At 39.0% G+C, this 20269-nt stretch overlaps 1 non-coding gene across 1 annotated transcript; it reads left to right on the top strand.

The window, feature by feature from the left end:
• The first annotated feature begins 7868 nt into the window (after positions 1–7868).
• Positions 7869–7975, top strand: LOC141624489 (small nucleolar RNA R71). The gene has a single exon (XR_012534296.1). It is a non-coding gene; the product is annotated as a small nucleolar RNA R71 (small nucleolar RNA).
• Positions 7976–20269: the final 12294 nt, after the last annotated feature.

Raw genomic sequence — 20269 nt, 5'->3', positions numbered from 1 at the left:
GGTGAGAAGTTTTCTCGGTCACGCGGGTTTTTACCGTCGTTTCATAAAAGATTTTTCTAAAATAGCAAAACCCCTCACTCAACTTTTGCTTAAGGATGCCCAATTCAATTCTTGACGAGTGTGTTGAAGCTTTTAATAGAATCAAAGAAGCATTAATCTCGACTAATCATCCAACCCCAAATTGGGAGTTACCTTTTGAGATTATGTGTGACGCTAGCAACTACGCCGTTGGAGCGGTACTTGGCCAACGGGTAGGGAGAGCTCTTCATGCCATCTATTACATAAGCAAAACCCTCGACCCTTCTCAAGTGAATTATGACACAACCGAAAAGGAGCTTCTTGCCATTGTTTATGCTTTGGATAAATTCCGGTCCTACTTACTCGGATCCAAGGTGATTGTATTTTCGGATCACCGTGCTCTTCGGCATCTCTTGATAAAAAAGGAGGCACAACCAAGGTTGTTGAGATGGATTTTGCTTCTTCAAGAATTTGACTTGGAAATAAGAGACAAGAAAGGAGCCGAGAACGTAGTGGCGGATCATTTGTCAAGGATCCGGTTTCATGATGAGAATGGAGAAACCCCGATCAATGACTCATTCCCCGACGATATTTTGATGGCTATTCAAACTCAACTTGAAAGGCACATCACCCCATGGTTTGCCGATTATGCTAACTATATTGTTGGAAAAGTGCTCCCTCCAAACTTGAACCACAACCAAAGGAAGAGATTCCTATTCGAAGTGAAGAGGTACTTTTGGGATGATCCAAACCTCTACAAGGAGTGTAGTGATGGGCTCTACCGGAGATGCATCCCTCAATGGGAAATCCAAGAAATCTTGGAAGGATTTCATTCATCACCCTACGGTGGGCACCATGGAGCAAGAAGAACCGTTGCAAAAATTCTCCAATCGGGTTTCTATTGGCCCACAATGTTTCAAGATACAAGAGAATTCATCATTCATTGTGATGCTTGTCAAAGAACGGGAAATATATCTTGGAGAAACGAAATGCCACAAAGGGGCATTCTAGAGGTGGAGATTTTCGATGTTTGGGGAATTGACTACCAAGGACCCTTTGTGACATCCAACGGGAACAAGTACATCCTTGTGGCCGTAGATTAAGTTTCAAAGTGGGTGGAGGCAATTGCCACCCCAAATGATGATGCGAAAACGGTCACCAAGCTTTTCAAGAAGATAATTTTTCCACGATTTGGAGTTCCTAGAGCTATCATTAGTGATGGAGGAACACATTTCCATGAGAAGAAGCTTGCATCCCTTTTGACCAAGTATGGTGTTCAACATCGAACCGGCTTGGGATATCATCTTCAAACAAGCGGTCAAGTGGAAATTTCAAATAGAGAGATCAAACAAATTCTTGAAAAAGTTGTGAACAAGACTCGGAAAGATTGGAGCACAAAGCTTGATGATGCTCTTTGGGCTTATAGGACGGCCTATAAGACTCCCATTGGTGCCTCCCCTACAAGCTTGTCTATGGAAAAGCATGTCATTTGCCAATCGAATTGGAGTACAAAGCTTATTGGGCAATCCGAGCACTCAATCTTGATCTCAAATTGAGCGGTCAAAAGAGGATGATCCAAATTCAAGAGTTTGAGGAATTCCGACTACAATCCTATGAGAATGCAAAGATTTACAAAGAAAGAACAAAATTGCTTCATGATAAGAGAATTCGACAAAAGGCCTTGCACAAAGGAGACAAAGTCCTTCTATTCAATTCCCGCTTCCGACTCTTTCCGGAAAGTTGAACTCTAGATGGATGGGTCCCTATGTGATAACCGAAGTTGGGAAATATGGAGATTTCGAACTCAAGGCCGAAGATGGAAGCAAGTTCAAGGTAAATGGTCAAAGGTTGAAGCCATACTATGAAGGAGCATTTGTTGGAGAGGTCGAGGCTACCTACCTCGGACCTCCTTCCCCTTGAAAGAACCATCTAAGGGAGAGTTTGGTGGAGTCCTCCCTAAACCACCAATTGTAAATATACTAACCCTCTAACTTGTATTTATTATTTAATTGCATTTGTTTAATAGCATAAATTCTTTTCATGAGCGTAAGTGAGGGAGGGTTACTAACAAGTTTTTGAATGAAGGAAGGAGCAAATTCTTAAGTGTGGGGATGCATTGAAAGAAAGAAGAAAAAGTCAAGGCTCGCAGCTAGAATCCGAGCGTCTCTCTGGAAATCCGGGCGTCCTGGAAGAATACGGACGTCCAGAGGAGAAACCGCACGTCCAGCTGTGTTGAGAAATTGAAGGTTTCTGGACTGATGAAGAATCCGAGCGTCCCATGGATGAAGACGCCCGTCTGAAACAATCCGGCCGGATTAGTGGAAAGACGCTCGTCTTTTCCCCTGAGCATTTCAAGAAATTTCTCTGTCAAAGAATCCGTCCGTCTTCTCAAGAAGACGCCCATCCTGACCCTGAAGAATCCGAGCGTCTTATGCTCGGGACGCTCGTCTTGAGGCGAGAAAAATTTTGGGATTTTACTCTGTGGCAGAATCCAAAATGGCCATTGAGGTGTTCTTTATTGTTCCCATTTTTGAAAATCCAAAATGACAATCTAGTTTCATGCATAAGCATAGTGTGTGCATAAACTATACCCATGCTTTGACATTAGCAATAGTGTCTTATTTGGTTTGGGGAAGTTAATGCATACACAACGGGAGGTAATCTAAATTATCCTCTCCGTCATAACAAAAACCATGCATCATGTAGTATAGCTTAGTGTAGAATTGCATTTAGTATAGAAATCATGCATCATCTTTGCATAATTTCCATCATTTTGGCCATTGAGGACAATGCCCATATTAGTGTGGGGATGGGAATTCTAACACTTAACTTTTATTCAAAAATCATAAAAATTGAAAAATTTCAAAAATCATAAAAATTTGAAAAATTGAAAAACCAAAAACAAGTTCATTTCCTTTGTATATATTGTCTTGTATATATTGTGTTTGTTTTATCCTTGTTCACTTTGATTGACTACGCCACATCCGAGACATGAGGATATTGAAGACCGCATGGTATGATCTTTCCAATCTCCTTTTTCCTCTTTATGTTAATGACTATGTGGCTTTATTTTGATTGATGCGGTAAAAACAATGTGAACTTAGGATTGCATTTAGTTTATATGTCATATTAGTTGGTAGAATCATTTGCATTAGGATGTGTATATGCTAGTTGCATCATGGCATGTAGTTGCATGTTAGAAAAATTTTGTGAAACCGTCTATTTGGGAAGCTTGACAAGTGTATATAGGCCCTAGTAGATGCTTTTTATTCTTAAGACTTTGCTTGTTAGAATACTTGTAAAACACCCTAGGATGTGTCATGCTAGTATCCTTTGACCCATGGTTTAAGGCCTAGTCAAGAGTACCTTGTGGTGTGATAACTCCTTGGCTACCGTTTATTCCAAGGTGACCCTTGAAACCATGCATACTTCTATCATTCATCCATGTTCTACCACATTTTTGTCATCAAAGGGAATGGGCACAAAAAGAAATCAATTTGAGTTCAATGAAATGAAAAATGAAAGAAAGTTTGCAAAAATGCATCAAAAGAAAAGAGGAGCAAAAATAGAACTCCTAAAGCTTCAAATACAAGGCACCCTCGTTACTAATTGGGGTGACTTTGAAAATGTTCAAAAAGAAATTCAAAAAGTTGTCAAGTATTGAAATGCCAAAAATCAAAAGAAATGGCAAGAAAGTGTTCTCAAATGTCAAATGCCAATGAAATTGGGGGGAAAACAAAAATAAAAGCAAACTCCCAAAGTGAAACTCAAATATCTATCGATCCCTTTATCCATCGTATCCATTTTTGTGCATGGTAGAGAGGGCACGGCCCTTCTTCTTGTCTAGGCAAGAGGGGGAATTCCGCGATCCTCCAGTGTTTCTAACACCATAGGGAGTCTACTCTTGACAAAAGCATTTAACGATTGAGGACAAAGGTACCCTAGCTTAACACATTTTGGAGGTGATTTATTGGTATCCTTCTAGGCTTAGTAGTTTGAACAAATTGCATCTATGAAGGATTGTGTATCCTTGAATTGCTTCCCTTGTAGATAATTTCCGCCACTTAGATGAGGAAAGTGGCTATTCTTTTGTAGATGCATCCATTACTTGATTTTGTGTGCTTAATGTTTGGATGTGTCGCCATTTTGGCAAGACCCACCTTGCCTTGCAAGAAGGCATCCTACCTCATGGTTGTCTTGTTGTGAGTTGAAGGGGCGGAGTGAGACCCGCAAATTGTCTCACATCGGCTATTATTATTAGGTTAGGTTAGTATTGGTCCTAGTCTTTGTCACCTCTTTACTCGGGACGAGCAAAGGTTCGGTTTGGGGATATTTGATGTGACCATAATTGGCGCATATTTAGCCCCCGAATTACCATTGTTTCCATGCTTTTTAGTGCCTATTTGGGTCATTTCTTATCTTTAGTTCTTTGTTTTGCATATTCTTTGAGATTTTGATCCCTTGGTAGGAAAGGAGTAAGAATCTTGCATTTTCATGGCAAAACAAGGCTAAATTGATCATATTCAATGACCAAGCATCAAGGAGAGACAAGACTAGAAGGCCTTTGTACATAGCATAGTAGAAGAGCAATGTTGAGAAAAGGATCCTTGAGTCCTCAAGGAAATCCCCAAGGAATTCATGAAGAAAAGAAGAAGAAAAGATGCTGCCAGACAATCCGAACGGATTGTACACAATCCGTCCGTCCGCCCAAGCACAGTCCGAGCGTCCCTCAAAGGAATCCGCTCGGATTCCCCCTCGCCAATCCGAGCGTCTTGCCCAAGGATCCGCTTGGATTCTCCAGCCCAGATCCGGCCGTCCCGACTCCCATCCGCACGGATTTCGGTACAGCACGTTTTCATTCTTCAAGCCACGATAAGAGAAGCCCTTCTCTCGGAGAATACCGGAGTCTCCTTACTCAACTTAAAAAGTGTAATTACTAGTTTAGCCCTTAGTTAACCCTAATGCATCCTCCCTAATTTTCACTATAAATACCCCATTAGTCTAATTAGAGGGGCATGTTCCTCTTATCAATAATTAGTGTAGTTAATATCAATCAAATCTCTCTTCAATATTGTAATCAAATATTAATCAAGTTTTAATCCATGTTTTAGTTCTTTAATCTCTCTCTTGTTCTTACTTTATTTTGGGTAATTGAAGATTATTTGGGTTATTATTGGGAGATTGACAACCTCTCAATCTAGGATTCAAGTACTTCTATTATTCTTGCTTTATTATTGGAATCATTAGTAGGTATAATCTCTTAATCCCTTTTTAATTATTGCTAATTACTTTCATTTATTCATCATGTTTTATTATGTTAGTATGATTGACAACCTTTCTAGCATGATCAATATGATAATGAGTGAGTAGTCTCTTAGCTAGGGTTTAATGGGTGATTAGGGGAAACCAACATGGGGAATGATTCATGCTTAAATTAATATGCTTTCATATCTTATTTGCTTGCTTGTTTTGATCTTAATACATGCACATGTTATATTTGATTAAATGCTAAGCCTATGAATCCTTGCATTTACTATCATCTTCTATCCTTTCAACTTGACTTGTAAGACATAACCCAACTCGAGTCTCGTTAGACCATGCATGTGTTGAGTAGGAAAGATTAAGTCGACTTGTAGGTGTTGTACAATCTAATCGATTCGGCTCCGGGACCCAAACTTTCCTAGGATTGTAAGATATAACCCAACTCAATCCATCACAACAATAATTGCTTGCTTATAATTTGAGAACATGTTTGTATGATCATATCCCATGATTCCCCTATGAACCCATGACACCCTAGTGCCTTTAATCAATTGTTTACACCCCTTATTTTATTCATCTTGCTAATTTATTTTCATTGCTATTTTAGTTTAGTAACCTTCTACATCAACCCAAATTGTGACACCCCTTAGACACTACTAGTTACAATAGAATTCTCATTTCAATACCCGTCCCTTGGGATCCGACCTTTACTTGCCTCTTTACTAATTGTAGAGTTGTTTGTGAAGTATAAATTGTGTTTTGTATCGACCATTGACCAACGACCACATATGCTTAATTTGTGAAACGAAATGGACTCGATCAATCATCAACTTTATTTTTCCATTGGAATTCCGACTTCTTCCCATCATCCTTCCGGCTATAGTGATCAACCATAAAACATGGTTCATACAAACGGGGAGATCTCATGGTCTTATCAAGATTGAAAGTTATGCTCTCATCTCCAACTTCTAGAGTAAGCGCTCCATGTTTCACATCTATCACCGCACCCGCGGTGTGCAAGAAAGGTCTACCTAGAATGATCGGAATATTGGAGTCTTCTTCCATGTCAACAATGACAAAGTCCACCGGGATGAAAAATTTCCCAACTCTTACGGGAACATCTTCCCATATCCCTAATGGTGTCTTCGTCGATCTATCGGCCATTTGGAGTGTGATGTTGGTACATTTAAGCTCTCCCATCCCTAACCTTTTACTCACCGAATACGGCATAACACTCACACTAGCCCCTAGATGACATAAGGCCTTGTTAATTGTCGTGTCGCCAATTGTACACGGTATTGAGAAGCTTCCCGGATCATTAAGTTTCTGAGGTGAACTCCCTTGAAGGATTGCACTACTCACCTTAGTGAAGGCGATAGTTTCAAGCTTCCGGATGAACTTCTTTTTCGTAAGGATGTCCTTCATGTACTTCGCATAGGCCGGCACATGATTGATTAATTCCGTGAAAGGAATCGAGACTTCCAAATTCTTCACAATTTCCATAAATTTTCCAAGTTGGTCTTCAAATTTGGGCTTAGCTTAACGACTTGGAAAGGGAAGTCTAATCACAATGGGTTCCTTCCCCTTGGCCTTGTCTTCACTTTTCTTGGAAAATTCTTCCTTTGTTGGTTCTCCATCTTTGGAGTTTTGCACAACTTCTTCTTTGTCACTAGCTTCCACAACTTGCTTCTTTGGTCCTTCATATCTCGTACCACTCCTCAAGTGGATGGCACTAACCGTTTCATGTCCTTGGGGATTACTTTGAGGCGGTAATTACCCCTTTTGTCTTTGAGAACTTGAAGATGCTAAGTTGAGTCAATTGGGTTTCCAATATTTTGGTGTGGGCTAGGATGTTGTTGATGGTGATATCCTTTGCTTGACTATCCTTTTGCATTTGAGTGAAAAACTCTTGTTGATTCTTTTGCATTTGGAGGACCGCTTTTTGAACATCAAAACCTTGGTCATTTTGTTGATTGTATGGAGTTTGGTTTTAGTAACCATGGTTTTGGTTGTAAAAGGGTCTTTGATTTTGGTTTCTCATGGGAGGTGGGGTTTATGTTGGTTGAGGGTTTTGAACATTTTAGCTTTTGTATGAGAGATTTGGGTGGAATTTGGTGTTTTCATTGTAATAATTGGAATAAGGGGTACCACTCTTGTATGCTTGAAAAGCATTCACTTGTTCATTTGTTCCCCTATATTAACTTTGGTCATGTCCCAAAGTTCCACAATTCTCACATATCCCACTTGGGATTGATGAAGATGCCGTCATGGCATTAACATGTTGCTTTGGTGATTTTGAGGCTTCTTCAATTCTAGCCATAGCTTTTTCGAACTTCAAATTGATGGTATCAATGTGAGCACTAAGTTGAGCACCCAATTGAGTAATAGAGTACATTTCATGCTTTCCTCCTCTAGAAGCCTTGCGAGGTCTACTATATTGCGAATTATGGACCGCCATTTCCTCAATCTTGTTCCAAGTTTGATTATCGTCAACTTCGGTGAACATACCATTTGATCCCATGTTAAGAATGTTTCTTAAGTATTCATAAAGACCATTCCAAATTTTTTGTACCAAGAACCACTTGCTAAGTCCATGATGAGGAGATGAGCGACAAATTCCCTTGAACCGCTCCCAAGCTTCATACAATGATTCTTCATCTCTTTGCTTAAAACCCGTAATTTGAGCTCTTAGCATGTTAGTCTTTTCCGGTGGGTAGAACTTTTTGTAGAAAGCTAGAGCCAATTTCTTCCAAGTGTCAATTCCGAGAGTAGCCTTATCAAGGCCTTTCAACCATTATTTTGCGGTGCCAATTAGAGAAAAAGGGAATAAGACCCATCGAATTTGGTCTTAAGTTACACCGGTTTGTGAAATCGCATCACAATAGTCACAAAAAGTCTCCATGTGAGAATGAGGGTCTTCACTAGGCATCCCCCCAAATTTGCTTCTTTCGACTAATTGGATAAATGCGGATTTTGCAATGACGTTTCTGGTTAAGTGTTGTGGTGTGGGAGTACCATTGGGTAGGTTCTCCTCAGTTGGTACGGAATGTGATGAAAATTTAGGCATTGTGGGTTGATTTTGTGTTGGATTTTGTGTTGGGTTCTCCTCACCTTCTCTTGCAAAAAGGTTGACGAACTCAATAGTGTTTGGTTGAATATCTACAACCTCACCAATACCTCTCAAAGTTCCTCTAGCAAGTCTTCTATTGTTTTTCAAAGTTCTTTCAATTTCGTGATCAATGGGTAACAAGTTACCTTGTGATCTTCTAGACATGCAAAATATCAAACAACTTGAAATAATTAGAACAAACCTTGAGGAGTTTTACTTCCCCAAGGCAAAGAAAGACACAACTAATAACAATCTAAGAAAATCTAAATCAAGTTAACACCGTCCCCGATAACGGCGCCATTTTGATGGGTGATGTCGTCGGGTCTCCCAATCAAACACATTTATAATTCTCAACAAACAACTAGTTAGTGGTAAGTCGATGTCGATCCATGGGACGGAGGTTACTCAAATTATTCAATCTAGTTATGGTTGTGCTTGGGGTTGTCACAATTATAATGAGTTGATGATTCTAATCTAATAAAAGCAATAAACAAGCAACAAAAGGAAAGATGTAAACAAATGACTAAAAATGCTAGGATATCATGGGTTCATTAGGAAATCATAGGAGTTGATCATACAAACATGTTCTCAATTATAAGCAATCAATTATTGTTGTAAAGGAACCGAGTTGGTTTATGTCTTACGGTTCTTAGGAAGAGTTGGGTCCCGGAGCCGAATCGATTAGATTGTACAACACCTACAAGTCAACTTACATTCCCCCTAATCACTTCTATGCATGGTCTAACTAGACTCGAGTTGGTTTATATCTTACAAGTCTAGCTGAATAGATAAGAGATGGTTGTAAATGCAAGGATTCATAGGCTTAGCATTTCATCAAACATAACATGTGCATAGGTTGAAAACACAACAAGCAAGCAAATTAATTATGTGAACATATTAGATTAAGCATGAATCAATCCCCATGTTGGTTTCCCTAATTACCCATTAATCCTAGCTAAGAGACTACTCATTCATTATCAAGTTTGACATGCTAACAAGGTTGTCAATCATATTAACAAGGCAAAACATGATGAACAAGTAAGAAAGATTAACAATAATTAAAACAAGGATTAAGAGAATTATACCTATGGAGATTCCAAAATAATAATGCAAAGAAGAATAGAAGCACTTGATGATTGATGGAAGGTTGTCAATCTCCCAATAAACCCAAATGATCTTATAATTACCCAATAATAAACTTGAATTACTCAATAATAAACTTGAACAGTAATTAAAGGAAAGATTAATGTGTGATTTGTGGAAAGATTAAAGAGTAATCTATTCTAATCTACTACTAATGAAAGCTTAACCTAATCTAAAGAAGGATTGATTTATTCTAATGAAAACTTGATGGTTTGATTATTACAAATTGGGTATATATAATAGAGCATCATTAGGTTAAGTAAGGGTAAAATAGTAAATAACAATGCTAAATGTTGGGTAGGGAATCGCTCCTCTCAGAAAAGATGTCGGTCTCCTTTTTGCCGGTCTTTCATAAATATGCGCATCTTTCATGGAGCATGTAGCAAGGAAAAACTTCCTGTCCAACAATATGCTCGTCCTCAGCGAAATATGAACATCCTTGTTCACTTGAGCTCGGATTGTAAAACGGACGTCATTTTCTCATCCGGACTCCTATTGGAGTGATTCAAAAGCCTAGACCACTTGATTTTTCGACGCCGTTTCATCTAGCATACTTTCAGAGCCAAAGGAGCAACTATTGGTTTTGTTTTCGAGCAATTTCTTATTGCAATGTCTTCCTTCTCGTCATCCTTGCTTTTTAGCCTAAGATACCTCTATATACTCTTTATTTCTACTTCCTTGGTCATCATTCTTGCCTCCTCTTCATACTTAGTCCATCAAATATTGTCAAAAAGCTTCCAAATATGCACGAAAGACGGTAATTTCCGCCTTATTATATCCTTTCCTATAAAACATATAAAATGCACTAGGAAAGCAAAATAGAAAGCATTTAACAGATAAAATGGTCATGAAATGTTATAAAAGTATGCAAAATAGGTTCAATTAGGAGACTAAATGTGCGCAAATAATGTTCACATCACCAACACAGGGGTCAAAGTCACTTCAACTGTGGGAGTTGATTGAACTGCCTGATGTATAGGATCCTTCTGTATTGTCCTAACCTGCACATGTGGTTTCTGTACAGGCATTTTCTGTGTTTTTTGTTGCTGAGCCACAACTTCTTTTTGTTTCCATACACGCTTCACCACCTTATTCTTAGTCCCCTTTCTACACTTTTTAGCAATATGACCCATCCCCTTACAGGCAGTACAACTGAGAGGCAACCAGTCATAACCCACCCTTAGAGTTTGAGTTTTGACATTCTCATCTAGAAATTTGATAACATCAGGGAACTGCTGACCAATTTCAACCTCAACCATAATACGAGCAAATCCTAATAAGTTTTTATGAAAAGTGGAATCATCACACTTATTTCCAACAATCCCAGCCAACTTCTTAAGACTCTCAATCCCCTTGTATTTAGCATCCAAACCAAATAACTTCAATCGGTATTTTCTTAACATCATGCTTGATTAATTCTGTCTTAGGTTTCCACTCGTTCACAATTACAGGTTTATTATCAAATAACAAATGACCATTATTCAGAACAAATTGTTATTGAGCCTTAGTTTTGAACCGAACAAGGATGATACCGTTGGGTAAGAACGAAATCTTATCTATCCCCTGTCCCTGCCAAACCCTCTTAGCAATCCCCGTAAGACCAGAGCTCGGAGGGTTGTCTCCAAGAACAAAACAGTAGACAGAAGTAGACCAAAAATTAACCTCACCAGCAATTTCTGGCTACGTAATTTGAATAAGCGGTGCATCCTCAATGGTTTCTTCTATAGTAGCTTCCTCATGAATCTCGTCTTCCTCTAAAATCTCCTCCTAGTTAGATTCAAACTCCTGGGAAGAGAATTGAAGCTGACGATGGTGAGATTTTCCTTTATTGATGGATTGTAATCCATTAGCATTGTGTTTTTGGTTTTTCTGAGTAGTAATCAGCGTATTTTTTTGATGATTTTTTGGAGTTTTTTTGGATCTAGCCATTTCTCTATAACTTTCTCTCCTATACTACCCTACCCCATCACATATGTAGAATTCACCCCCAAAATCTAAGAGCATCATACATGGGTGAATTGATGACACTCATGCAAGGTGTTGACCTTGTAGTGCATGATGGACGGGTTGACAATTAATTGGCCCAATACCCCTCCTACTACAACATGGCACAACAAGGGTACATCAATCCTAGAGGCCCTCTTCCATCATGGGCTCAACCACATCTCTTGTTCCCTAATTATAGCAACCAAGGAGGGGAATTTGGCGGCCAAAGTGGGGGATACCATAACCAAGGAGGAGGTTATGAAGACCAAGGAGGGCATAGCGGGCCTGGAGGATGTAATGATGATGATGATGAAGAATACAATGGCTAGAACACTTAGCCTTGTCACCTCAATTGTATGATACCTTTTCTCTTCCTCTCATGTATAGTTGCATTGCATTTTAAATTGGCTTGAATTTTAGTTAATCATATAGAGTAGACATACATTTGTAAAATATGCCATATCACTCATCCATTAGTTAGTTCATATAATATAGTTTGCATTTTAATATATCTCACATGATTAATGTATTTAGTTGCATATAGACTTGCATTCATGCATAGTCACTAGTGACCAAAGCTATTCCTTTCTACACTAGAAATAGTGCTTAAATTTGTTTGGGGAGGTTTGATCATAGGTGACCTAAGCTAATTTAAATTAGCTTCCAACTTAATAGAAAACATGCATCATCTAGTGTATTTTAGATTGCTTTTATTTGTTATATATGTCATATAGAATTACATTCACTTAGAGCATGCATTCACTTACATCATTGCATTTGCATTTGTACCTCAATTTCTATAAATCCAAAAACCCAAAAACATGTATTTCTTTTTCATTCCTACTCCTACATGTACATTGAGGACAATGTCCAAAATAAAGTGGGGGATGAGAATTTATGTTCCAAAATACATAAAAATTGAAATTTTTTAAAAAAGCTCAAAAATATGTTCTTTAATTTCATAAAAACAAAATCCATAAAAATTTGAAAATTACAAAAACCAAAAATATGTTCTCTAATTTAGTAGTGTAGACTTGTATATACTTGTGTTATTGTTCGCTTCTCAGTTCTCACATAGATACGACACTACATTTGAGGCATTAGCAAGGGAATGTGAAGACCACTTGATATGATCTCTCTAATCCCTATTTCCCTTCCCTTTCTTTTCATTACTCATATGAGGAGGATGGGCTTACACGTCAAGGAGGATGTGGTGTATTTTGTTGTTGCGGTTTGTGTACCTATGTGTTGTTAGGAATTGCATTTAGATTACATGTCATACTAGTTGGTAGAAGCATTTGCATTTAGACTTATATATATGTAGGTTGCATCATGGCATATAGTTGCATTTAGAAAAGTTTTTAAAAATACCTAATTGAGTAATTTGACAACTGTGCATAGGCCATTGTAGATACTCTTTCTACTTAACACTTTGTTCACTAGAATAGTCTTAAAACACCCTTTCTAGTGTCATTGTAGTATCGTTCGACCCATGCACAAGAGCATAGTCAAGAGTATCTTGTGGTGTGATAGCTCCTTGGCTACCGTTTATTCCAAGGTGACCCTCAATGCCATGCAATCGTTCTTTTATTTTCACCATCTATCATCTTATTAGCAAAAGGGGAATGGGCACAAAATCATCAAATTGAGTTCAAGTTCCAAAATCAAAGACAAATGTTTGCAAATTGCATCAATGAAATGAGGAGCAAAAATAGACTCATATGCTTTTATAGAAGTACAGTTTCTACAAATGAGGTTACTCTCAAAATGTTAAAAATGAAAAATCAAAAGTTGAAAATTGCCAAGTAAAAAATGCCAAATCATCAAATGGCAAAAGAAATGTTCTTGAAATGTCAAATGCCACAATAATGGGGAGGAAACAACTCAAATACAAACTACTATTATGAAACTCATATACTTTGAAAACCCTTTTTTGTTGGTAGTCCCATATTCATTGCATGGTAGAGGGGACGACCCTTTCTTTTTTTCTAGGCAAGAGAGGGAATTCCGCGATCCTATATTATTTCTAACGCCATAAGGACCCTACCCTTAACGAAAGCATCTATTAATTGTGGACGAGCGTAACCTAGTTCGACAATACTAGGACGTCATTTACTACTATCCTCTTGACTTAGTAGTTTGTAGAACTAGTATCTATGACGGAGTATGTGCCCTTAGATTGATTTCTCTTTTAGTGCTTCCGCCACTTAGATGAGGAAAGTGGCTATTCTTTTGTAGATGCATCCATTGTTTGTTTTGTGTGCTTAATACTTGGATGCATTGCCATTTTGGCAAGCCCCACCTTGCCTTGTAACAAGGCATCTTACCTCATAAATGTCTTGTTGTGAGTTGAAAAAGGGGGGGGTTGAGGCCCGCTAATTTTCTTACATCGGCTTTATTATAAATAAGGGTCATCGTTTTCGTCACCTCTTTACTCGAGACGAGCAAAGGTTCGGTTTGAGGATATTTAATATGACTCCTATTTACACACATTTAGTCCCCTAACTAGCCTAGTTCCTATGCTTTTTAGTGTGTATTAGGGTCGTTTCTTGTCTTTAGCTTCCTTTATGCATATTCTATGATGTTTGGTGTCCTTTGTAGGAGAGGAGCACTAACCTTGCTTAAACGGAGTGAAACGGAGCAAAATTGATAGCATCCAGCGACCAAGCATCGAATAGGAGACTAAAAATAAAAGCCTATGTCAATAAAACAAGGAATTGGGCAATAACAAAGGATCCCCACGGCCCATTAAGGACCCTCACGGATTAGGGGGCAGCCAGAACAACAAGAAGAAGAAAAGCAGCTCAGGACAAGCGTCCCAAAACTGGCCAAGGCGTCCCCATGCTCAGGACAGGCGTCCCCAATGCAGGACGGGCGTCCGTCGCTGCAGGATTATTCTCTTCGAAGAGAGGTCGTGCGTCCCCTTTCTAGGACTTGAAAGGCCTTGGACTTCAATTAAGGGGCCTCATCGTCATTTAAGCCCTTAGTTAACCTAATCCTTGTATCACTATATATACCCTCTTTGTAATAAATTGAGGATTAAGTTACTTTAGAGTGGATTAAGTTCCCTTAGAGTAGATTAAGCTCTCATTAGGAGTAGATTAGAATAGATTAATCTTTAATCATTCCACCAATCATTTTAATCTTTCCTCAATAATTTCTCAAACAATCTTAGATTTAGCTTTGTACTTGAAGAATTCTTGGGTTGGTATTGGGGAATTGACAGCTCTTCACCATTAATCAAAGTGTTTCTTCTATTGTTCTTCCATTTCCTTTGTTCATCTCAAGTTATTTACATTTGGATATCTTGGGTATGTATTTGAAGACTAAGTGATAAGTCTCTATCTCTATCTAAGGATTCTTCTTTATTTATGTTCATCTTTACTTTCGAAGTTGGTAACCTTTTTAATCCCTCTTTATTTACTTGTTAATCTCTTGTTTTATTACCTTGCTTAATCATCATGTTCATTTGTGTTGTGATGGTTGACACCATTACTAGCATATTAGTCATAATGTGTACTGAGTAGTCTCTTAGCTAGGCTTAGTGGGGGATTAGGGGAGTAATTATGGGATAAATCTATGCTTAATGAGTTCATATGAATGCTTGCTTATTGTACTTTCAACTTATGCACATGCTATGTTTGATGAAATGCTTGATTGACAACCTTGCATGATTCTCTTATCTTTTTAACAAGACTTGTAAGATATAAGCTAACTCAAGGCTTGTTAGACCATGAATATAGTTGAATAGAGAAAATTATGTCGTTGTAGGTGTTGTAAAGTTGTGACCGACTCGACTTCGAGACCCAAAACTCCCTAGGAATTGTAAGATATAAACTAACTCGATTCCAACAAAAATAATTGCTTGCATCTGTGTAATTCATTTATTCTATCTTACCACGATTTCCATGCGAACCCATGACACCCTAGTGTCTTTTACCATTTGTTTAAATCCTTATTTTTGTTGCTTACTCTTCATTGCTATTTATTGCTTTCATTAGTTTAGAACACAACCTCAAATCCATATAATTGTGACACTTGCACAACTTAGAATAGATAGACTTAGAACCCAAGCACACCGTCCCGTAGATCGACCTCGACTTAACCACTTACTAGTTGTTTGTTGAGAATATAAATGTGTTTGGTTGAGTGAACAACGACTCGCTCACCATCAAAGGTCTAAACATACCTTGAGTCCTCCTACCAGGGCCTCATATTCTGCTTCATTATTGGTAGCATTGAATTCACAGCTTACAGCCTGGGCTATCATGTCCCTTTATGGCGATTTCAGCACTAATCCTAACCCCTGTCCCCCGTGCATTGGATGCTCCATCTATGAACAAGGTCCATTCTTGGTCTAGGGTTTTGTTTTCTAACTGGTTTACTTCTTTAGCTAGGTCTGATTCTAGATTAGGGCTGAAATCAGCCACAAAGTTTGCTTAGGCCTGTGATTTGTTTGTTGTCCTTGGTTCAAAGGTAATATCATAGGTGCTAAGCTGGACTGACCATTTGGCCATCCTGCCTGATAGTTCAGGCTTCCGCAGGACAGATTTTATGGGTAGGTTGGTCCTGACTACTATAGGGTGACACTCAAAATAAGGACGCAACTTAGCACATGACATGATTAAAGCTAAAACATACTTCTCAAGTAAACCATACCTCATCTCAGCATCTAATAGGCTTTTACTTACGTAGTTGACAAGATGTTGTTGACCTTCATGTTCCTTCATCAGGACTGCTCTTACTGCAGTGCGAGTAATGGATAAGTATACTGACAGAGGTTCTCCCTTTTCTGGTTTGGCCAGTAAAGGTGGAGACGACAAATACAGCTTTAAATCCTGGAAGGCTGCTTTATGCTCAAGCGTCCACTAGAAGTGCTCATTTTTCCTGAGTAGGCTGTAAAATGTTTTACATCTTTCAGATGACCTTGATATAAACCTGTTCAGGGCAGCAACCCATCCTGTCAAACTCTGAATGTCCTTGATAGACTTGGGTGACTGTAATTCCAGTGTTGCTTTGATCTTCTTCAGGGCTAGCTTCTATGCCTCTCTTGGTCACCATGTATCCCAAGAACTTCCCTGAAGCAAGTCCAAAATGGCATTTCGCTGGGTTCAGCTTCATGTTGTATTTCTCCAGGATCAGAAATGCTATATCCAAGTGTTTTACATGATCTTCTGCATTTTTAGATTTCTCCACCATGTCGTCTATATAGATTTCCATGATATCTCACATCTGATCTTTGAACATCATGTTGACCAGGAGCTGGCATGTTGCCACTACATTGTTCAGACCAAAAGGCATGACAGTTTAACAATATATGCCTCAGTCTGTAATGAATGCAGTACTTTTCTATTCAGCAGGGTACATTTCTATTTGGTTGAACCCACTAGAAGCATCCATGAATGTCAGCATTTCGTGCCCCGCTGTTGCATCTACCACGGCATCGATATGTGGAAGGGGAAATGGATCCTTCGGACATGCTTTATTCAGGTCACTGTAATCTACACAGACTCTCCATTTGCCATTCTTCTTCTACATAACAACCACGTTAGCTAACCACTCAGGGTACATGACTTCCCTGATCATGCCCATATCTAGAAGTTTGTTACTTCTTCGTTTATTATTGCATTCCTTTCTTGTGCAATGTTTCATATGTTTTGATGTACAGGCTTAAAAGATTGATCAATATTAAGCTTATGTATAATTACATCAGTGCTAATTCTAGTCATATCAAAATGAGACCATCAAAACCAAGAAGATTTATCTTTAAGAAGTTTTACTAGTTCTGGCTTGACGGAATCAGGGGCATCAGACCCAACTAGCACATACCTATCAGGGTACTCGGGGATAAGAATTACCTGATCTGTTTCCATCCTGGATGGTGCTACATAAGTACTCCTGACAGGGTATGGTAATTGTTATGCAATGGACTTACCTGCCTTGGAGGGATTTAAGGCTTCAGTTTAGCACTTCTGGGTAGTCTTGTGCTCACTTTTGATAGTTGCTACGCCCCAATCTGTTGTGATTTTGATGTATTGATGATAGGTTGACGGCACAACTTTGACATTGTGGATCCATGGCCTGCTTAGGATTGCATTGTAGGATGACAGGCAATCCAGGACTCCAAATCTTTCATAGGATGCTACGCCCTCACCATATCTGGGAAGATAAATTTCTCCCAATGTGCTCTTTGTTTCTTCACTGAACCCTACCAAGGCACTAGATTTCTTGGTAATTTGATCCTCGCTGATTTTCATAGCTTTTAGTACGTCAGGCATAATCAGGTTTACTGAGCTGCCTCCATCAACTAGAATTCTTCTTACAGTGGCTGTTCCAATTTTCATGGAGATTACCAGGCCATCCTGGTGTAAATCAGGAATCCCTACCAGGTTACAATCACCAAAAGGTAATGGGTGGTATGTTTCCTGGTTTGCAGGGTGATTTTGTTTGAGGTGTCCTTGTTATCTTCTTTGCTATCGAGCTAGTTAGGCCACAAATCTCTGATCCACAATTTATGAATTTTACTTCATAGAGTGAAGGTGGTGGAGGGAGATTGGGTTTCTGCTTTTGTTCTTGGCTTCATTTGCTTTTATCTTCCTTTCTGCCTTTGGATTTGATCAGATCTTTTAGGTATCCAGCCTTCAGCAAGTAGGCTACCTATTTCCTGTTTCTTCTTATGGCTGTCGAGCTTCCTTACGCAATCTAATGGACTTTAAATGACCCTCCCTGATAGTCGACAGACTCTAAAATGTTCTCAACGACAAGTCCTTGACTCAGACCCCTTGAGACGCCTCGCGTTGCCATAGTCTTAAGATTGTAATCTTCGATTGACCTGAGGGCTATACTTTGACTTTTTCCTTGTCCAAGCCTCGGTCAAACGGGGGGCTCTATAGACACCTTGTTTCTGCACCTCCCGCCAACCATCCAGTGATGATTGGGCCGCATGTTTAATCACGCGGAGTAATTTAAGACATTTCGTAAGTTCGTCGACACGTGATAGTTCAGACAGTCGAGTCAACCTCATATTCGTCATCTACGCGCCGATACGGTCGTTTTGACAGTAATTAGTACATTTGGAGTCCAGGTCAAGAATCGTTTCCATTTTATAAAACCGTCCTAAAATCAAGTCGGAATTTTCTAGAATTTTATGGATTTTTTATTCCTAAATTTTATCTTCTATAACGGAAATATCTTCTTTGCAGAATAAGGAAGCATCATCTTCCCTAATTCCTATTTTAACCGCGGAATCTTTCTTGCTCAGGAGGAAACCACCCAAGAGAAAACGCAGCATGAGTGGCGCCTCTTGGAAGGGTCGCAGTTCCTGCTGCGCCTCTTCCTGGGCCAGTTTTTTTTTTCCAGTTTTTAGATTTCTTCCGGATTTCTTTCTTAATCCCATTTTCACCTAAATCCCTCCACGTGATTAATATAAGTAGAGGGCTTCGCCTCACATATTTTTCACGCAAGTGTCCGCCCTTTTCTTCTCCCTTTTCATTCTAAGACCATGCTCATGCTTTTCGTCGCCTACGTGCTTGCTATACGCGACCACGTAAGCTCAGATCATTCTGAGTACCAGTCACGTTGCATAGACTGACCAATTTAACCAACTCTGCCAAATCAATCTAATCAATTTGTTTTAAATCCATTTTAAGAGCACTTTCATTTATACATCGAGTAGAGCAATCACTAAATGACAACTTAGTCAATCTCATTTCGTCAAACATGTAAATCCGAGGGTGTAAAATACTACTTTTATTTTTTTTATTTTCTGTATACAACATATATGTTTTGTATGGATTTTGCGCAAGGCTAAATCAGGTCAGGGTAAAGTCTAGGCAGGGTTAACTAGCTCGGTCTTTGCTTGTACACGCTACAGGGCAGGGTAGATGATAACGAAAATTATGCAAGTAAAATAACTAACGAGACAAAATAATTTGTACGTGGAAAACCCTTGACTGGGAAAAAACCACGGGCACCAGGCCAGGAGAGGATTTCACTATGAACTTCTTATAATAAGTACAATATATGTTGTATAGGCTAAGTGCATAATGTGATAGTATGACAATGCTGGAATCCAATGTCTCTGGATTAATCTTGAGATGCTCTTATATACTCTGGCTTGAACGGCTGCATGATCTTTACCATTAAGGTATAATATTCTCCATTAATGACGCTCTTAATTGCTCCTTGATTACGCATGAATGTCTATTAATGGCCAAATCTTTCTCTTAATTAAACGGTAGTAATCTTATATAATTATCTTTTACTTGGTCAAGTGTTGACCTTACATTTGACAGTTGTCCTCTCCTGCGTGGTGCATGACTCGAGCTACCCTGACAATCCTGCCCTGATTGTCAGGCCAGGGTTGAACTTGACCCTGAAGGTGATGCATGAGACTAGGCTTGGTGACTGGTGCCAATCTTGAACTTCCGTGTCGGACCTACCCTATTAGTCAGGCCAGGGTAGAATCTTATCATATCAGTAGTGCGAAATTCCAGGCCTAACAATATGTAAGAATTTATATCATTTATATGCTCAAATTGTCTTTTTTAAAATCATCTTTTAAAATCTTTTCGGCGAAAACAGCAGAGAAACGATGTGCGGAAGAATCGCATCAACTGATGCGCCTTTTGGAAAGGTCGGGGCATCTGCTGCGCCTCTTCTAGAGGCTGCTTTCAGTTGCTGCACTTCTTCTTCCTGGAGTTTTGTTTCTTTCGTCTTTTGCTTTCTTTCTTCATTCTCCTCGTCTTGTTT

The sequence above is a fragment of the Silene latifolia genome, chromosome X (genome assembly GCF_048544455.1).
Source record: "Silene latifolia isolate original U9 population chromosome X, ASM4854445v1, whole genome shotgun sequence".
Classification (NCBI taxonomy): Eukaryota; Viridiplantae; Streptophyta; class Magnoliopsida; order Caryophyllales; family Caryophyllaceae; genus Silene; species Silene latifolia.
Note: the sequence above shows the minus strand (reverse complement) of the source record. Positions and strands in the feature narration are given on the sequence as shown.